The sequence below is a fragment of the Triturus cristatus genome, chromosome 10 (genome assembly GCF_964204655.1).
Source record: "Triturus cristatus chromosome 10, aTriCri1.1, whole genome shotgun sequence".
NCBI lineage: Eukaryota > Metazoa > Chordata > Amphibia > Caudata > Salamandridae > Triturus > Triturus cristatus.
Genome location: NC_140593.1, coordinates 664,289,878 through 664,308,542, shown reverse-complemented (window position 1 = coordinate 664,308,542; position 18,665 = coordinate 664,289,878).

The following is an 18,665-nucleotide window of genomic DNA, read 5'->3' as shown; positions in this document are numbered from 1 at the left end:
TTATCTTTAAAAGTGATTTTCCACATACAAATGTGAATTGTAGTTCAAAGAGGCAACATTTGAAAATGAACCATTTTTTTTGTTTCTGAAGCATGTCGTAAGGGGGGGTGGTTATCTCTTTCATCAAAAATCTGGCATTTTTGATTGAACAATAAAGGCCTCCAAATGTTATTTAATTCACTTCCCGTGGAGGAGAAACACTTTTCAAGGCCTCAGAGTGAGTAAATTGGCCATTTTCATTCACTTTTACCCATTCCAAAAATCTTGTGTTTAAGACCCCTGGACGCATGAAAATCACTTTAAACATATCATTTTATCTCTAAAAGTGATAATCCACATACAAATGTGAATTGTAGTTCAAAGATGCAACATTTGAAAATGAACCATTATTTTCATTTCTGAAGCATGTCGTAAGGGGGGGTGGTTATCTCTTTCATCAAAAATCTGGCATTTTTGATTGAACAATAAAGGCCTCCAAATGTTATTTAATTCACTTCCCGTGGAGGAGAAACACTTTTCAAGGCCTCAGAGTGAGTAAATTGGCCATTTTCATTCACTTTTACCCATTCCAAAAATCTTGTGTTTAAGACCCCTGGACGCATGAAAATCACTTTAAACATATCATTTTATCTCTAAAAGTGATAATCCACATACAAATGTGAATTGTTGTTCAAAGATGCAACATTTGAAAATGAACCATTTTTTTTGTTTCTGAAGCATGTCGTAAGGGGGGGTGGTTATCTCTTTCATCAAAAATCGGGCATTTTTGATTGAACAATAAAGGCCTACAAATGTTATTTAATTCACTTTATGGGGTGGAGAAAAACTTTTTAAGGCCTCAGAGTGAATAAATTGGCCATTTTCATTCACGTTTTCCCATTCCTCAAATCTTGTGTTTAGGGCCCGGGGAAGCTTGAAAATCACTTCAAACATCTAATTTTATCTCTAAAAGTGATTATCCACGTACAAATGTGAATTGTAGTTCAAAGACGCAACATTTGAAAATGGACCATTTTTTTCGTTTCTGAAGCATGTCGTAAGGGGGGGTGGTTATCTCTTTCACCAAAAAATGGGCGTTTTTGATTGAACAATAAAGGCCTCCAAATGTTATTTTATTCACTTCCAGTGGAGTAGAAACACTTTTTAAAGCTGCAGAGTGAATAAATTGGCCATTTTCATTCACTTTTACCCATTCCAAAAATCTTGTGTTTAAGACCCCTGGACTCATGAAAATCACTTGAAACATATCATTTTATCTCTAAAAGTGATAATCCACATACAAATGTGAATTGTAGTTCAAAGATGCAACATTTGAAAATGAACCATTTTTTTCGTTTCTGAAGCATGTCGTAAGGGGGGGTGGTTATCTCTTTCGTCAAAAATCTGGCATTTTCGCTTGAACAATAAAGACCTCCAAATGTTATTTTATTCACTTCCCGTGGAGGAGAAACACTTTTTAAGGCCTCAGAATGAGTAAATTGGCCATTTCCATTCACTTTTACCCATTCCTCAAATCTTGTGTTTAAGGCCCCTGGAAGCATGAAAATCACTTTAAACATATCATTTTATCTTTAAAAGTGATTTTCCACATACAAATGTGAATTGTAGTTCAAAGAGGCAACATTTGAAAATGGACCAGTTTTTTTAGTTTCTAAAGCATGTCGTAAGGGGGGGTGGTTATCTCTTTCATCAAAAATCGGGCGTTTTTGATTGAACAATAAAGGCCTACAAATGTTATTTAATTCACTTCCCGTGGAGGAGAAACACTTTTTAAGGCCGCAGAGTGAGTAAATTGGCCAGTTTCATTCACTTTTACCCATTCCTCAAATCTTGTGTTTAAGGCCCCTGGAAGCATGAAAATCACTTTAAACATCTCATTTTTTCTTTAAAAGTGATTTTCCACGTACAAATGTGAATTGTAGTTCAAAGAGGCAACATTTGAAAACGGACCATTTTTTTCGTTTCTGAAGCATGTCGTAAGGGGGGGTGGTTATCTCTTTCACCAAAAAATGGGCATTTTTGATTGAAAAATAAAGGCCTACAAATGTTATTTAATTCACTTTCTGGGGTGGAGAAAAACTTTTTAAGGCCTCAGAGTGAATAAATTGGCCATTTTCATTCACGTTTTTCCATTCCTCAAATCTTGTGTTTAGGGCCCGGGGAAGCTTGAAAATCACTTCAAACATCTAATTTTATCTCTAAAAGTGATTATCCACGTACAAATGTGAATTGTAGTTCAAAGACGCAACATTTGAAAATGGACCATTTTTTCGTTTCTGAAGCATGTCGTAAGGGGGTGGTTATCTCTTTCGTCAAAAATCTGGCGTTTTTGCTTGAACAATAAAGACCTCCAAATGTTATTTTATTCACTTGCCGTGGAGGAGAAAAACTTTTTAAGGCCGCAGAGTGAGTAAATTGGCCATTTTCATTCACTTTTACCCATTTCTCAAATCTTGTGTTTAGGGCCCCTGGAAGCTTGAAAATCACTTTAAACATCTAATCTTATCTCTAAAAGTGATTTTCCACGTACAAATGTGAATTGTAGTTCAAAGACGCAACATTTGAAAATGGACCATTTTTTACGTTTCTGAAGCATGTCGTAAGGGGGGGTGGTTATCTCTTTCATCAAAAATCTGGCGTTTTTCATTGAACAATAAAGGCCTCCAAATGTTATTTAATTCACTTCCCGTGGAGGAGAAACACTTTTTAAGGCCTCAGAATGAGTAAATTGGCCATTTCCATTCACTTTTACCCATTCCTCAAATCTTGTGTTTAAGGCCCCTGGAAGCATGAAAATCACTTTAAACATCTCATTTTATCTTTAAAAGTGATTTTCCACATACAAATGTGAATTGTAGTTCAAAGAGGCAACATTTGAAAATGGACCATTTTTTTTGTTTCTGAAGCATGTCGTAAGGGGGGGGTGGTTATCTCTTTCATCAAAAATCAGGCGTTTTTGATTGAACAATAAAGGCCTACAAATGTTATTTAATTCGCTTCCCGTGGAGTAGAAATACTTTTTAAGGCCACAGAGTGAGTAAATTGGCCATTTTCATTCACTTTTACCCATTCCTCAAATCTTGTGTTTAAGGCCCCTGGAAGCATGAAAATCACTTTAAACATCTACTTTTTTCTTTAAAAGTGATTTTCCACGTACAAATGTGAATTGTAGTTCAAAGAGGCAACATTTGAAAACGGACCATTTTTTTCGTTTCTGAAGCATGTCGTAAGGGGGGGTGGTTATCTCTTTCACCAAAAAATGGGCGTTTTTGATTGAACAATAAAGGCCTCCAAATGTTATTTTATTCACTTCCAGTGGAGTAGAAACACTTTTTAAGGCCGCAGAGTGAGTAAATTGGCCATTTTCATTCACTTTTACCCATTCCAAAAATCTTGTGTTTAAGACCCCTGGACGCATGAAAATCACTTTAAACATATCATTTTATCTCTAAAAGTGATAATCCACATACAAATGTGAATTGTAGTTCAAAGATGCAACATTTGAAAATGAACCATTATTTTCATTTCTGAAGCATGTCGTAAGGGGGGGTGGTTATCTCTTTCATCAAAAATCTGGCGTTTTTGATTGAACAATAAAGGCCTCCAAATGTTATTTAATTCACTTCCCGTGGAGGAGAAACACTTTTTAAGGCCTCAGAATGAGTAAATTGGCCATTTCCATTCACTTTTACCCATTCCTCAAATCTTGTGTTTAAGGCCCCTGGAAGCATGAAAATCACTTTAAACATATCATTTTATCTCCTAAAGTGATAATCCACATACAAATGTGAATTGTAGTTCAAAGATGCAACATTTGAAAATGAACCATTATTTTCATTTCTGAAGCATGTCGTAAGGGGGGGTCGTTATCTCTTTCATCAAAAATCTGGCGTTTTTGATTGAACAATAAAGGCCTCCAAATGTTATTTAATTCGCTTCCCGTGGAGTAGAAACACTTTTTAAGGCCTCAGAATGAGTAAATTGGCCATTTCCATTCACTTTTACCCATTCCTCAAATCTTGTGTTTAAGGCCCCTGGAAGCATGAAAATCACTTTAAACATATCATTTTATCTTTAAAAGTGATTTTCCACATACAAATGTGAATTGTAGTTCAAAGAGGCAACATTTGAAAATGGACCAGTTTTTTTAGTTTCTGAAGCATGTCGTAAGGGGGGGGGTGGTTATCTCTTTCATCAAAAATCGGGCATTTTTGATTGAACAATAAAGGCCTACAAATGGTATTTAATTCGCTTCCCGTGGAGGAGAAACACTTTTTAAGGCCGCAGAGTGAGTAAATTGGCCATTTTCATTCACTTTTACCCATTCCAAAAATCTTGTGTTTAAGACCCCTGGACGCATGAAAATCACTTTAAACATATCATTTTATCTCTAAAAGTGATAATCCACATACAAATGTGAATTGTAGTTCAAAGATGCAACATTTGAAAATGAACCATTTTTTTCGTTTCTGAAGCATGTCGTAAGGGGGGGTGGTTATCTCTTTCGTCAAAAATCTGGCGTTTTCGCTTGAACAATAAAGACCTCCAAATGTTATTTTATTCACTTGCTGTGGAGGAGAAAAACTTTTTAAGGCCGCAGAGTGAGTAAATTGGCCATTTTCAATCACTTTTACCCATTTCTCAAATCTTGTGTTTAGGGCCCCTTATAGCTTGAAAATCACTTTAAACATCTAATCTTATCTCTAAAAGTGATTTTCCACGTACAAATGTGAATTGTAGTTCAAAGACGCAACATTTGAAAATGGACCATTTTTTTCGTTTCTGAAGCATGTCGTAAGGGGGGTGGTTATCTCTTTCATCAAAAATCGGGCGTTTTTGATTGAACAATAAAGGCCTCCAAATGTTATTTAATTCGCTTCCCATGGAGTAGAAATACTTTTTAAGGCCGCAGAGTGAGTAAATTGGCCAGTTTCATTCACTTTTACCCATTCCTCAAATCTTGTGTTTAAGGCCCCTGGAAGCATGAAAATCACTTTAAACATCTCATTTTTTCTTTAAAAGTGATTTTCCACATACAAATGTGAATTGTAGTTCAAAGAGGCAACATTTGAAAATGGACCAGTTTTTTTAGTTTCTGAAGCATGTCGTAAGGGGGGGTGGTTATCTCGTTCATCAAAAATCAGGCGTTTTTGATTGAACAATAAAGGCCTACAAATGTTATTTAATTCGCTTCCCGTGGAGTAGAAATACTTTTTAAGGCCGCAGAGTGAGTAAATTGGCCATTTTCATTCACTTTTACCCATTCCTCAAATCTTGTGTTTAAGGCCCCTGGAAGCATGAAAATCACTTTAAACATCTCATTTTTTCTTTAAAAGTGATTTTCCACGTACAAATGTGAATTGTAGTTCAAAGAGGCAACATTTAAAAACGGACCATTTTTTTCGTTTCTGAAGCATGTCGTAAGGGGGGGTGGTTATCTCTTTCACCAAAAAATGGGCGTTTTTGATTGAACAATAAAGGCCTCCAAATGTTATGTTATTCACTTCCAGTGGAGTAGAAACACTTTTTAAAGCCGCAGAGTGAGTAAATTGGCCATTTTCATTCACTTTTACCCATTCCAAAAATCTTGTGTTTAAGACCCCTGGACGCATGAAAATCACTTTAAACATATCATTTTATCCCTAAAAGTGATTATCCACGTACAAATGTGAATTGTAGTTCAAAGATGCAACATTTGAAAACTGACCATTTTTTTCGTTTCTGAAGCATGTCGTAAGGGGGGGTGGTTATCTCTTTCATCAAAAATCTGGCGTTTTCGCTTGAACAATAAAGACCTCCAAATGTTATTTTATTCACTTGCCGTGGAGGAGAAAAACTTTTTAAGCCCGCAGAGTGAGTAAATTGGCCATTTTCATTCACCTTTACCCATTTCTCAAATCTTGTGTTTAGGGCCCCTGGAAGCTTGAAAATCACTTTAAACATCTAATCTTATCTCTAAAAGTGATTTTCCACGTACAAATGTGAATTGTAGTTCAAAGACGCAACATTTGAAAATGGACCATTTTTTTCGTTTCTGAAGCATGTCGTAAGGGGGGGTGGTTATCTCTTTCATCAAAAATCTGGCGTTTTTCATTGAACAATAAAGGCCTCCAAATGTTATTTAATTCACTTCCCGGGGAGGAGAAACACTTTTTAAGGCCTCAGAATGAGTAAATTGGCCATTTCCATTGACTTTTACCCATTCCTCAAATCTTGTGTTTAAGGCCCCTGGAAGCATGAAAATCACTTTAAACATCTCATTTTATCTTTAAAAGTGATTTTCCACATACAAATGTGAATTGTAGTTCAAAGAGGCAACATTTGAAAATGGACCATTTTTTTCATTTCTGAAGCATGTCGTAAGGGGGGGTGGTTATCTCTTTCATCAAAAATCGGGCGTTTTTGATTGAACAATAAAGGCCTACAAATGTTATTTAATTCACTTTCTGGGGTGGAGAAAAACTTTTTAAGGCCTCAGAGTGAATAAATTGGCCATTTTCATTCTCGTTTTCCCATTCCTCAAATCTTGTGTTTAGGGCCCGGGGAAGCTTGAAAATCACTTCAAACATCTAATTTTATCTCTAAAAGTGATTATCCACGTACAAATGTGAATTGTAGTTCAAAGACGCAACATTTGAAAATGGACCATTTTTTTCGTTTCTGAAGCATGTCGTAAGGGGGGGTGGTTATCTCTTTCACCAAAAAATGGGCGTTTTTGATTGAACAATAAAGGCCTCCAAATGTTATTTTATTCACTTCCAGTGGAGTAGAAACACTTTTTAAGGCCGCAGAGTGAGTAAATTGGCCATTTTCATTCACTTTTACCCATTCCAAAAATCTTGTGTTTAAGACCCCTGGACGCATGAAAATCACTTTAAACATATAATTTTATCTCTAAAAGTGATAATCCACATACAAATGTGAATTGTAGTTCAAAGATGCAACATTTGAAAATGAACCATTTTTTTCGTTTCTGAAGCATGTCGTAAGGGGGGTGGTTATCTCTTTCATCAAAAATCTGGCGTTTTTGATTGAACAATAAAGGCCTCCAAATGTTATTTAATTCACTTCCCGTGGAGGAGAAACACTTTTTAAGGCCTCAGAATGAGTAAATTGGCCATTTCCATTCACTTTTACCCATTCCTCAAATCTTGTGTTTAAGGCCCCTGGAAGCATGAAAATCACTTTAAACATATAATTTTATCTTTAAAAGTGATTTTCCACATACAAATGTGAATTGTAGTTCAAAGAGGCAACATTTGAAAATGAACCATTTTTTTTGTTTCTGAAGCATGTCGTAAGGGGGGGTGGTTATCTCTTTCATCAAAAATCTGGCATTTTTGATTGAACAATAAAGGCCTCCAAATGTTATTTAATTCACTTCCCGTGGAGGAGAAACACTTTTCAAGGCCTCAGAGTGAGTAAATTGGCCATTTTCATTCACTTTTACCCATTCCAAAAATCTTGTGTTTAAGACCCCTGGACGCATGAAAATCACTTTAAACATATCATTTTATCTCTAAAAGTGATAATCCACATACAAATGTGAATTGTAGTTCAAAGATGCAACATTTGAAAATGAACCATTATTTTCATTTCTGAAGCATGTCGTAAGGGGGGGTGGTTATCTCTTTCATCAAAAATCTGGCATTTTTGATTGAACAATAAAGGCCTCCAAATGTTATTTAATTCACTTCCCGTGGAGGAGAAACACTTTTCAAGGCCTCAGAGTGAGTAAATTGGCCATTTTCATTCACTTTTACCCATTCCAAAAATCTTGTGTTTAAGACCCCTGGACGCATGAAAATCACTTTAAACATATCATTTTATCTCTAAAAGTGATAATCCACATACAAATGTGAATTGTTGTTCAAAGATGCAACATTTGAAAATGAACCATTTTTTTTGTTTCTGAAGCATGTCGTAAGGGGGGGTGGTTATCTCTTTCATCAAAAATCGGGCATTTTTGATTGAACAATAAAGGCCTACAAATGTTATTTAATTCACTTTATGGGGTGGAGAAAAACTTTTTAAGGCCTCAGAGTGAATAAATTGGCCATTTTCATTCACGTTTTCCCATTCCTCAAATCTTGTGTTTAGGGCCCGGGGAAGCTTGAAAATCACTTCAAACATCTAATTTTATCTCTAAAAGTGATTATCCACGTACAAATGTGAATTGTAGTTCAAAGACGCAACATTTGAAAATGGACCATTTTTTTCGTTTCTGAAGCATGTCGTAAGGGGGGGTGGTTATCTCTTTCACCAAAAAATGGGCGTTTTTGATTGAACAATAAAGGCCTCCAAATGTTATTTTATTCACTTCCAGTGGAGTAGAAACACTTTTTAAAGCTGCAGAGTGAATAAATTGGCCATTTTCATTCACTTTTACCCATTCCAAAAATCTTGTGTTTAAGACCCCTGGACTCATGAAAATCACTTGAAACATATCATTTTATCTCTAAAAGTGATAATCCACATACAAATGTGAATTGTAGTTCAAAGATGCAACATTTGAAAATGAACCATTTTTTTCGTTTCTGAAGCATGTCGTAAGGGGGGGTGGTTATCTCTTTCGTCAAAAATCTGGCGTTTTCGCTTGAACAATAAAGACCTCCAAATGTTATTTTATTCACTTCCCGTGGAGGAGAAACACTTTTTAAGGCCTCAGAATGAGTAAATTGGCCATTTCCATTCACTTTTACCCATTCCTCAAATCTTGTGTTTAAGGGCCCTGGAAGCATGAAAATCACTTTAAACATATCATTTTATCTTTAAAAGTGATTTTCCACATACAAATGTGAATTGTAGTTCAAAGAGGCAACATTTGAAAATGGACCAGTTTTTTTAGTTTCTAAAGCATGTCGTAAGGGGGGGTGGTTATCTCTTTCATCAAAAATCGGGCGTTTTTGATTGAACAATAAAGGCCTACAAATGTTATTTAATTCACTTCCCGTGGAGGAGAAACACTTTTTAAGGCCGCAGAGTGAGTAAATTGGCCAGTTTCATTCACTTTTACCCATTCCTCAAATCGTGTGTTTAAGGCCCCTGGAAGCATGAAAATCACTTTAAACATCTCATTTTATCTTTAAAAGTGATTTTCCACATACAAATGTGAATTGTAGTTCAAAGAGGCAACATTTGAAAATGGACCATTTTTTTCGTTTCTGAAGCATGTCGTAAGGGGGGGGTGGTTATCTCTTTCATCAAAAATCAGGCGTTTTTGATTGAACAATAAAGGCCTACAAATGTTATTTAATTCGCTTCCCGTGGAGTAGAAATACTTTTTAAGGCCACAGAGTGAGTAAATTGGCCATTTTCATTCACTTTTACCCATTCCTCAAATCTTGTGTTTAAGGCCCCTGGAAGCATGAAAATCACTTTAAACATCTACTTTTTCTTTAAAAGTGATTTTCCACGTACAAATGTGAATTGTAGTTCAAAGAGGCAACATTTGAAAACGGACCATTTTTTTCGTTTCTGAAGCATGTCGTAAGGGGGGGTGGTTATCTCTTTCACCAAAAAATGGGCGTTTTTGATTGAACAATAAAGGCCTCCAAATGTTATTTTATTCACTTCCAGTGGAGTAGAAACACTTTTTAAGGCCGCAGAGTGAGTAAATTGGCCATTTTCATTCACTTTTACCCATTCCAAAAATCTTGTGTTTAAGACCCCTGGACGCATGAAAATCACTTTAAACATATCATTTTATCTCTAAAAGTGATAATCCACATACAAATGTGAATTGTAGTTCAAAGATGCAACATTTGAAAATGAACCATTATTTTCATTTCTGAAGCATGTCGTAAGGGGGGGGTGGTTATCTCTTTCATCAAAAATCTGGCGTTTTTGATTGAACAATAAAGGCCTCCAAATGTTATTTAATTCACTTCCCGTGGAGGAGAAACACTTTTTAAGGCCTCAGAATGAGTAAATTGGCCATTTCCATTCACTTTTACCCATTCCTCAAATCTTGTGTTTAAGGCCCCTGGAAGCATGAAAATCACTGTAAACATATCATTTTATCTCCTAAAGTGATAATCCACATACAAATGTGAATTGTAGTTCAAAGATGCAACATTTGAAAATGAACCATTATTTTCATTTCTGAAGCATGTCGTAAGGGGGGGCCGTTATCTCTTTCATCAAAAATCTGGCATTTTTGATTGAACAATAAAGGCCTCCAAATGTTATTTAATTCGCTTCCCGTGGAGTAGAAACACTTTTTAAGGCCTCAGAATGAGTAAATTGGCCATTTCCATTCACTTTTACCCATTCCTCAAATCTTGTGTTTAAGGCCCCTGGAAGCATGAAAATCACTTTAAACATATCATTTTATCTTTAAAAGTGATTTTCCACATACAAATGTGAATTGTAGTTCAAAGAGGCAACATTTGAAAATGGACCAGTTTTTTTAGTTTCTGAAGCATGTCGTAAGGGGGGGGGTGGTTATCTCTTTCATCAAAAATCGGGCATTTTTGATTGAACAATAAAGGCCTACAAATGGTATTTAATTCGCTTCCCGTGGAGGAGAAACACTTTTTAAGGCCGCAGAGTGAGTAAATTGGCCATTTTCATTCACTTTTACCCATTCCAAAAATCTTGTGTTTAAGACCCCTGGACGCATGAAAATCACTTTAAACATATCATTTTATCTCTAAAAGTGATAATCCACATACAAATGTGAATTGTAGTTCAAAGATGCAACATTTGAAAATGAACCATTTTTTTCGTTTCTGAAGCATGTCGTAAGGGGGGGTGGTTATCTCTTTCGTCAAAAATCTGGCGTTTTCGCTTGAACAATAAAGACCTCCAAATGTTATTTTATTCACTTGCTGTGGAGGAGAAAAACTTTTTAAGGCCGCAGAGTGAGTAAATTGGCCATTTTCAATCACTTTTACCCATTTCTCAAATCTTGTGTTTAGGGCCCCTTATAGCTTGAAAATCACTTTAAACATCTAATCTTATCTCTAAAAGTGATTTTCCACGTACAAATGTGAATTGTAGTTCAAAGACGCAACATTTGAAAATGGACCATTTTTTTCGTTTCTGAAGCATGTCGTAAGGGGGGTGGTTATCTCTTTCATCAAAAATCGGGCGTTTTTGATTGAACAATAAAGGCCTCCAAATGTTATTTAATTCGCTTCCCATGGAGTAGAAATACTTTTTAAGGCCGCAGAGCGAGTAAATTGGCCAGTTTCATTCACTTTTACCCATTCCTCAAATCTTGTGTTTAAGGCCCCTGGAAGCATGAAAATCACTTTAAACATCTCATTTTTTCTTTAAAAGTGATTTTCCACATACAAATGTGAATTGTAGTTCAAAGAGGCAACATTTGAAAATGGACCAGTTTTTTTAGTTTCTGAAGCATGTCGTAAGGGGGGGTGGTTATCTCGTTCATCAAAAATCAGGCGTTTTTGATTGAACAATAATGGCCTACAAATGTTATTTAATTCGCTTCCCGTGGAGTAGAAATACTTTTTAAGGCCGCAGAGTGAGTAAATTGGCCATTTTCATTCACTTTTACCCATTCCTCAAATCTTGTGTTTAAGGCCCCTGGAAGCATGAAAATCACTTTAAACATCTCATTTTTTCTTTAAAAGTGATTTTCCACGTACAAATGTGAATTGTAGTTCAAAGAGGCAACATTTAAAAACGGACCATTTTTTTCGTTTCTGAAGCATGTCGTAAGGGGGGGGTGGTTATCTCTTTCACCAAAAAATGGGCGTTTTTGATTGAACAATAAAGGCCTCCAAATGTTATGTTATTCACTTCCAGTGGAGTAGAAACACTTTTTAAAGCCGCAGAGTGAGTAAATTGGCCATTTTCATTCACTTTTACCCATTCCAAAAATCTTGTGTTTAAGACCCCTGGACGCATGAAAATCACTTTAAACATATCATTTTATCCCTAAAAGTGATTATCCACGTACAAATGTGAATTGTAGTTCAAAGATGCAACATTTGAAAACTGACCATTTTTTTCGTTTCTGAAGCATGTCGTAAGGGGGGGTGGTTATCTCTTTCATCAAAAATCTGGCGTTTTCGCTTGAACAATAAAGACCTCCAAATGTTATTTTATTCACTTGCCGTGGAGGAGAAAAACTTTTTAAGCCCGCAGAGTGAGTAAATTGGCCATTTTCATTCACCTTTACCCATTTCTCAAATCTTGTGTTTAGGGCCCCTGGAAGCTTGAAAATCACTTTAAACATCTAATCTTATCTCTAAAAGTGATTTTCCACGTACAAATGTGAATTGTAGTTCAAAGACGCAACATTTGAAAATGGACCATTTTTTTCGTTTCTGAAGCATGTCGTAAGGGGGGGTGGTTATCTCTTTCATCAAAAATCTGGCGTTTTTCATTGAACAATAAAGGCCTCCAAATGTTATTTAATTCACTTCCCGGGGAGGAGAAACACTTTTTAAGGCCTCAGAATGAGTAAATTGGCCATTTCCATTGACTTTTACCCATTCCTCAAATCTTGTGTTTAAGGCCCCTGGAAGCATGAAAATCACTTTAAACATCTCATTTTATCTTTAAAAGTGATTTTCCACATACAAATGTGAATTGTAGTTCAAAGAGGCAACATTTGAAAATGGACCATTTTTTTCATTTCTGAAGCATGTCGTAAGGGGGGGTGGTTATCTCTTTCATCAAAAATCGGGTGTTTTTGATTGAACAATAAAGGCCTACAAATGTTATTTAATTCACTTTCTGGGGTGGAGAAAAACTTTTTAAGGCCTCAGAGTGAATAAATTGGCCATTTTCATTCTCGTTTTCCCATTCCTCAAATCTTGTGTTTAGGGCCCGGGGAAGCTTGAAAATCACTTCAAACATCTAATTTTATCTCTAAAAGTGATTATCCACGTACAAATGTGAATTGTAGTTCAAAGACGCAACATTTGAAAATGGACCATTTTTTTCGTTTCTGAAGCATGTCGTAAGGGGGGGTGGTTATCTCTTTCACCAAAAAATGGGCGTTTTTGATTGAACAATAAAGGCCTCCAAATGTTATTTTATTCACTTCCAGTGGAGTAGAAACACTTTTTAAGGCCGCAGAGTGAGTAAATTGGCCATTTTCATTCACTTTTACCCATTCCAAAAATCTTGTGTTTAAGACCCCTGGACGCATGAAAATCACTTTAAACATATAATTTTATCTCTAAAAGTGATAATCCACATACAAATGTGAATTGTAGTTCAAAGATGCAACATTTGAAAATGAACCATTTTTTTCGTTTCTGAAGCATGTCGTAAGGGGGGTGGTTATCTCTTTCATCAAAAATCTGGCGTTTTTGATTGAACAATAAAGGCCTCCAAATGTTATTTAATTCACTTCCCGTGGAGGAGAAACACTTTTTAAGGCCTCAGAATGAGTAAATTGGCCATTTCCATTCACTTTTACCCATTCCTCAAATCTTGTGTTTAAGGCCCCTGGAAGCATGAAAATCACTTTAAACATATCATTTTATCTTTAAAAGTGATTTTCCACATACAAATGTGAATTGTAGTTCAAAGAGGCAACATTTGAAAATGGACCAGTTTTTTTAGTTTCTAAAGCATGTCGTAAGGGGGGGTGGTTATCTCTTTCATCAAAAATCGGGCGTTTTTGATTGAACAATAAAGGCCTACAAATGTTATTTAATTCACTTCCCGTGGAGGAGAAACACTTTTTAAGGCCGCAGAGTGAGTAAATTGGCCAGTTTCATTCACTTTTACCCATTCCTCAAATCGTGTGTTTAAGGCCCCTGGAAGCATGAAAATCACTTTAAACATCTCATTTTATCTCTAAAAGTGATAATCCACATACAAATGTGAATTGTAGTTCAAAGATGCAACATTTGAAAATGAACCATTATTTTCATTTCTGAAGCATGTCGTAAGGGGGGGTGGTTATCTCTTTCATCAAAAATCTGGCGTTTTTGATTGAACAATAAAGGCCTCCAAATGTTATTTAATTCACTTCCCGTGGAGGAGAAACACTTTTTAAGGCCTCAGAATGAGTAAATTGGCCATTTCCATTCACTTTTACCCATTCCTCAAATCTTGTGTTTAAGGCCCCTGGAAGCATGAAAATCACTGTAAACATATCATTTTATCTCCTAAAGTGATAATCCACATACAAATGTGAATTGTAGTTCAAAGATGCAACATTTGAAAATGAACCATTATTTTCATTTCTGAAGCATGTCGTAAGGGGGGGCCGTTATCTCTTTCATCAAAAATCTGGCGTTTTTGATTGAACAATAAAGGCCTCCAAATGTTATTTAATTCGCTTCCCGTGGAGTAGAAACACTTTTTAAGGCCTCAGAATGAGTAAATTGGCCATTTCCATTCACTTTTACCCATTCCTCAAATCTTGTGTTTAAGGCCCCTGGAAGCATGAAAATCACTTTAAACATATCATTTTATCTTTAAAAGTGATTTTCCACATACAAATGTGAATTGTAGTTCAAAGAGGCAACATTTGAAAATGGACCAGTTTTTTTAGTTTCTGAAGCATGTCGTAAGGGGGGGGGTGGTTATCTCTTTCATCAAAAATCGGGCATTTTTGATTGAACAATAAAGGCCTACAAATGGTATTTAATTCGCTTCCCGTGGAGGAGAAACACTTTTTAAGGCCGCAGAGTGAGTAAATTGGCCATTTTCATTCACTTTTACCCATTCCAAAAATCTTGTGTTTAAGACCCCTGGACGCATGAAAATCACTTTAAACATATCATTTTATCTCTAAAAGTGATAATCCACATACAAATGTGAATTGTAGTTCAAAGATGCAACATTTGAAAATGAACCATTTTTTTCGTTTCTGAAGCATGTCGTAAGGGGGGGTGGTTATCTCTTTCGTCAAAAATCTGGCGTTTTCGCTTGAACAATAAAGACCTCCAAATGTTATTTTATTCACTTGCTGTGGAGGAGAAAAACTTTTTAAGGCCGCAGAGTGAGTAAATTGGCCATTTTCAATCACTTTTACCCATTTCTCAAATCTTGTGTTTAGGGCCCCTTATAGCTTGAAAATCACTTTAAACATCTAATCTTATCTCTAAAAGTGATTTTCCACGTACAAATGTGAATTGTAGTTCAAAGACGCAACATTTGAAAATGGACCATTTTTTTCGTTTCTGAAGCATGTCGTAAGGGGGGTGGTTATCTCTTTCATCAAAAATCGGGCGTTTTTGATTGAACAATAAAGGCCTCCAAATGTTATTTAATTCGCTTCCCATGGAGTAGAAATACTTTTTAAGGCCGCAGAGCGAGTAAATTGGCCAGTTTCATTCACTTTTACCCATTCCTCAAATCTTGTGTTTAAGGCCCCTGGAAGCATGAAAATCACTTTAAACATCTCATTTTTTCTTTAAAAGTGATTTTCCACATACAAATGTGAATTGTAGTTCAAAGAGGCAACATTTGAAAATGGACCAGTTTTTTTAGTTTCTGAAGCATGTCGTAAGGGGGGGTGGTTATCTCGTTCATCAAAAATCAGGCGTTTTTGATTGAACAATAAAGGCCTACAAATGTTATTTAATTCGCTTCCCGTGGAGTAGAAATACTTTTTAAGGCCGCAGAGTGAGTAAATTGGCCATTTTCATTCACTTTTACCCATTCCTCAAATCTTGTGTTTAAGGCCCCTGGAAGCATGAAAATCACTTTAAACATCTCATTTTTTCTTTAAAAGTGATTTTCCACGTACAAATGTGAATTGTAGTTCAAAGAGGCAACATTTAAAAACGGACCATTTTTTTCGTTTCTGAAGCATGTCGTAAGGGGGGGGTGGTTATCTCTTTCACCAAAAAATGGGCGTTTTTGATTGAACAATAAAGGCCTCCAAATGTTATGTTATTCACTTCCAGTGGAGTAGAAACACTTTTTAAAGCCGCAGAGTGAGTAAATTGGCCATTTTCATTCACTTTTACCCATTCCAAAAATCTTGTGTTTAAGACCCCTGGACGCATGAAAATCACTTTAAACATATCATTTTATCCCTAAAAGTGATTATCCACGTACAAATGTGAATTGTAGTTCAAAGATGCAACATTTGAAAACTGACCATTTTTTTCGTTTCTGAAGCATGTCGTAAGGGGGGGTGGTTATCTCTTTCATCAAAAATCTGGCGTTTTCGCTTGAACAATAAAGACCTCCAAATGTTATTTTATTCACTTGCCGTGGAGGAGAAAAACTTTTTAAGCCCGCAGAGTGAGTAAATTGGCCATTTTCATTCACCTTTACCCATTTCTCAAATCTTGTGTTTAGGGCCCCTGGAAGCTTGAAAATCACTTTAAACATCTAATCTTATCTCTAAAAGTGATTTTCCACGTACAAATGTGAATTGTAGTTCAAAGACGCAACATTTGAAAATGGACCATTTTTTTCGTTTCTGAAGCATGTCGTAAGGGGGGGTGGTTATCTCTTTCATCAAAAATCTGGCGTTTTTCATTGAACAATAAAGGCCTCCAAATGTTATTTAATTCACTTCCCGGGGAGGAGAAACACTTTTTAAGGCCTCAGAATGAGTAAATTGGCCATTTCCATTGACTTTTACCCATTCCTCAAATCTTGTGTTTAAGGCCCCTGGAAGCATGAAAATCACTTTAAACATCTCATTTTATCTTTAAAAGTGATTTTCCACATACAAATGTGAATTGTAGTTCAAAGAGGCAACATTTGAAAATGGACCATTTTTTTCATTTCTGAAGCATGTCGTAAGGGGGGGTGGTTATCTCTTTCATCAAAAATCGGGCGTTTTTGATTGAACAATAAAGGCCTACAAATGTTATTTAATTCACTTTCTGGGGTGGAGAAAAACTTTTTAAGGCCTCAGAGTGAATAAATTGGCCATTTTCATTCTCGTTTTCCCATTCCTCAAATCTTGTGTTTAGGGCCCGGGGAAGCTTGAAAATCACTTCAAACATCTAATTTTATCTCTAAAAGTGATTATCCACGTACAAATGTGAATTGTAGTTCAAAGACGCAACATTTGAAAATGGACCATTTTTTTCGTTTCTGAAGCATGTCGTAAGGGGGGGTGGTTATCTCTTTCACCAAAAAATGGGCGTTTTTGATTGAACAATAAAGGCCTCCAAATGTTATTTTATTCACTTCCAGTGGAGTAGAAACACTTTTTAAGGCCGCAGAGTGAGTAAATTGGCCATTTTCATTCACTTTTACCCATTCCAAAAATCTTGTGTTTAAGACCCCTGGACGCATGAAAATCACTTTAAACATATAATTTTATCTCTAAAAGTGATAATCCACATACAAATGTGAATTGTAGTTCAAAGATGCAACATTTGAAAATGAACCATTTTTTTCGTTTCTGAAGCATGTCGTAAGGGGGGTGGTTATCTCTTTCATCAAAAATCTGGCGTTTTTGATTGAACAATAAAGGCCTCCAAATGTTATTTAATTCACTTCCCGTGGAGGAGAAACACTTTTTAAGGCCTCAGAATGAGTAAATTGGCCATTTCCATTCACTTTTACCCATTCCTCAAATCTTGTGTTTAAGGCCCCTGGAAGCATGAAAATCACTTTAAACATATCATTTTATCTTTAAAAGTGATTTTCCACATACAAATGTGAATTGTAGTTCAAAGAGGCAACATTTGAAAATGGACCAGTTTTTTTAGTTTCTAAAGCATGTCGTAAGGGGGGGTGGTTATCTCTTTCATCAAAAATCGGGCGTTTTTGATTGAACAATAAAGGCCTACAAATGTTATTTAATTCACTTCCCGTGGAGGAGAAACACTTTTTAAGGCCGCAGAGTGAGTAAATTGGCCAGTTTCATTCACTTTTACCCATTCCTCAAATCTTGTGTTTAAGGCCCCTGGAAGCATGAAAATCACTTTAAACATCTCATTTTTTCTTTAAAAGTGATTTTCCACGTACAAATGTGAATTGTAGTTCAAAGAGGCAACATTTGAAAACGGACCATTTTTTTCGTTTCTGAAGCATGTCGTAAGGGGGGGTGGTTATCTCTTTCACCAAAAAATGGGCATTTTTGATTGAAAAATAAAGGCCTACAAATGTTATTTAATTCACTTTCTGGGGTGGAGAAAAACTTTTTAAGGCCTCAGAGTGAATAAATTGGCCATTTTCATTCACGTTTTTCCATTCCTCAAATCTTGTGTTTAGGGCCCGGGGAAGCTTGAAAATCACTTCAAACATCTAATTTTATCTCTAAAAGTGATTATCCACGTACAAATGTGAATTGTAGTTCAAAGACGCAACATTTGAAAATGGACCATTTTTTCGTTTCTGAAGCATGTCGTAAGGGGGTGGTTATCTCTTTCGTCAAAAATCTGGCGTTTTTGCTTGAACAATAAAGACCTCCAAATGTTATTTTATTCACTTGCCGTGGAGGAGAAAAACTTTTTAAGGCCGCAGAGTGAGTAAATTGGCCATTTTCATTCACTTTTACCCATTTCTCAAATCTTGTGTTTAGGGCCCCTGGAAGCTTGAAAATCACTTTAAACATCTAATCTTATCTCTAAAAGTGATTTTCCACGTACAAATGTGAATTGTAGTTCAAAGACGCAACATTTGAAAATGGACCATTTTTTACGTTTCTGAAGCATGTCGTAAGGGGGGGTGGTTATCTCTTTCATCAAAAATCTGGCGTTTTTCATTGAACAATAAAGGCCTCCAAATGTTATTTAATTCACTTCCCGTGG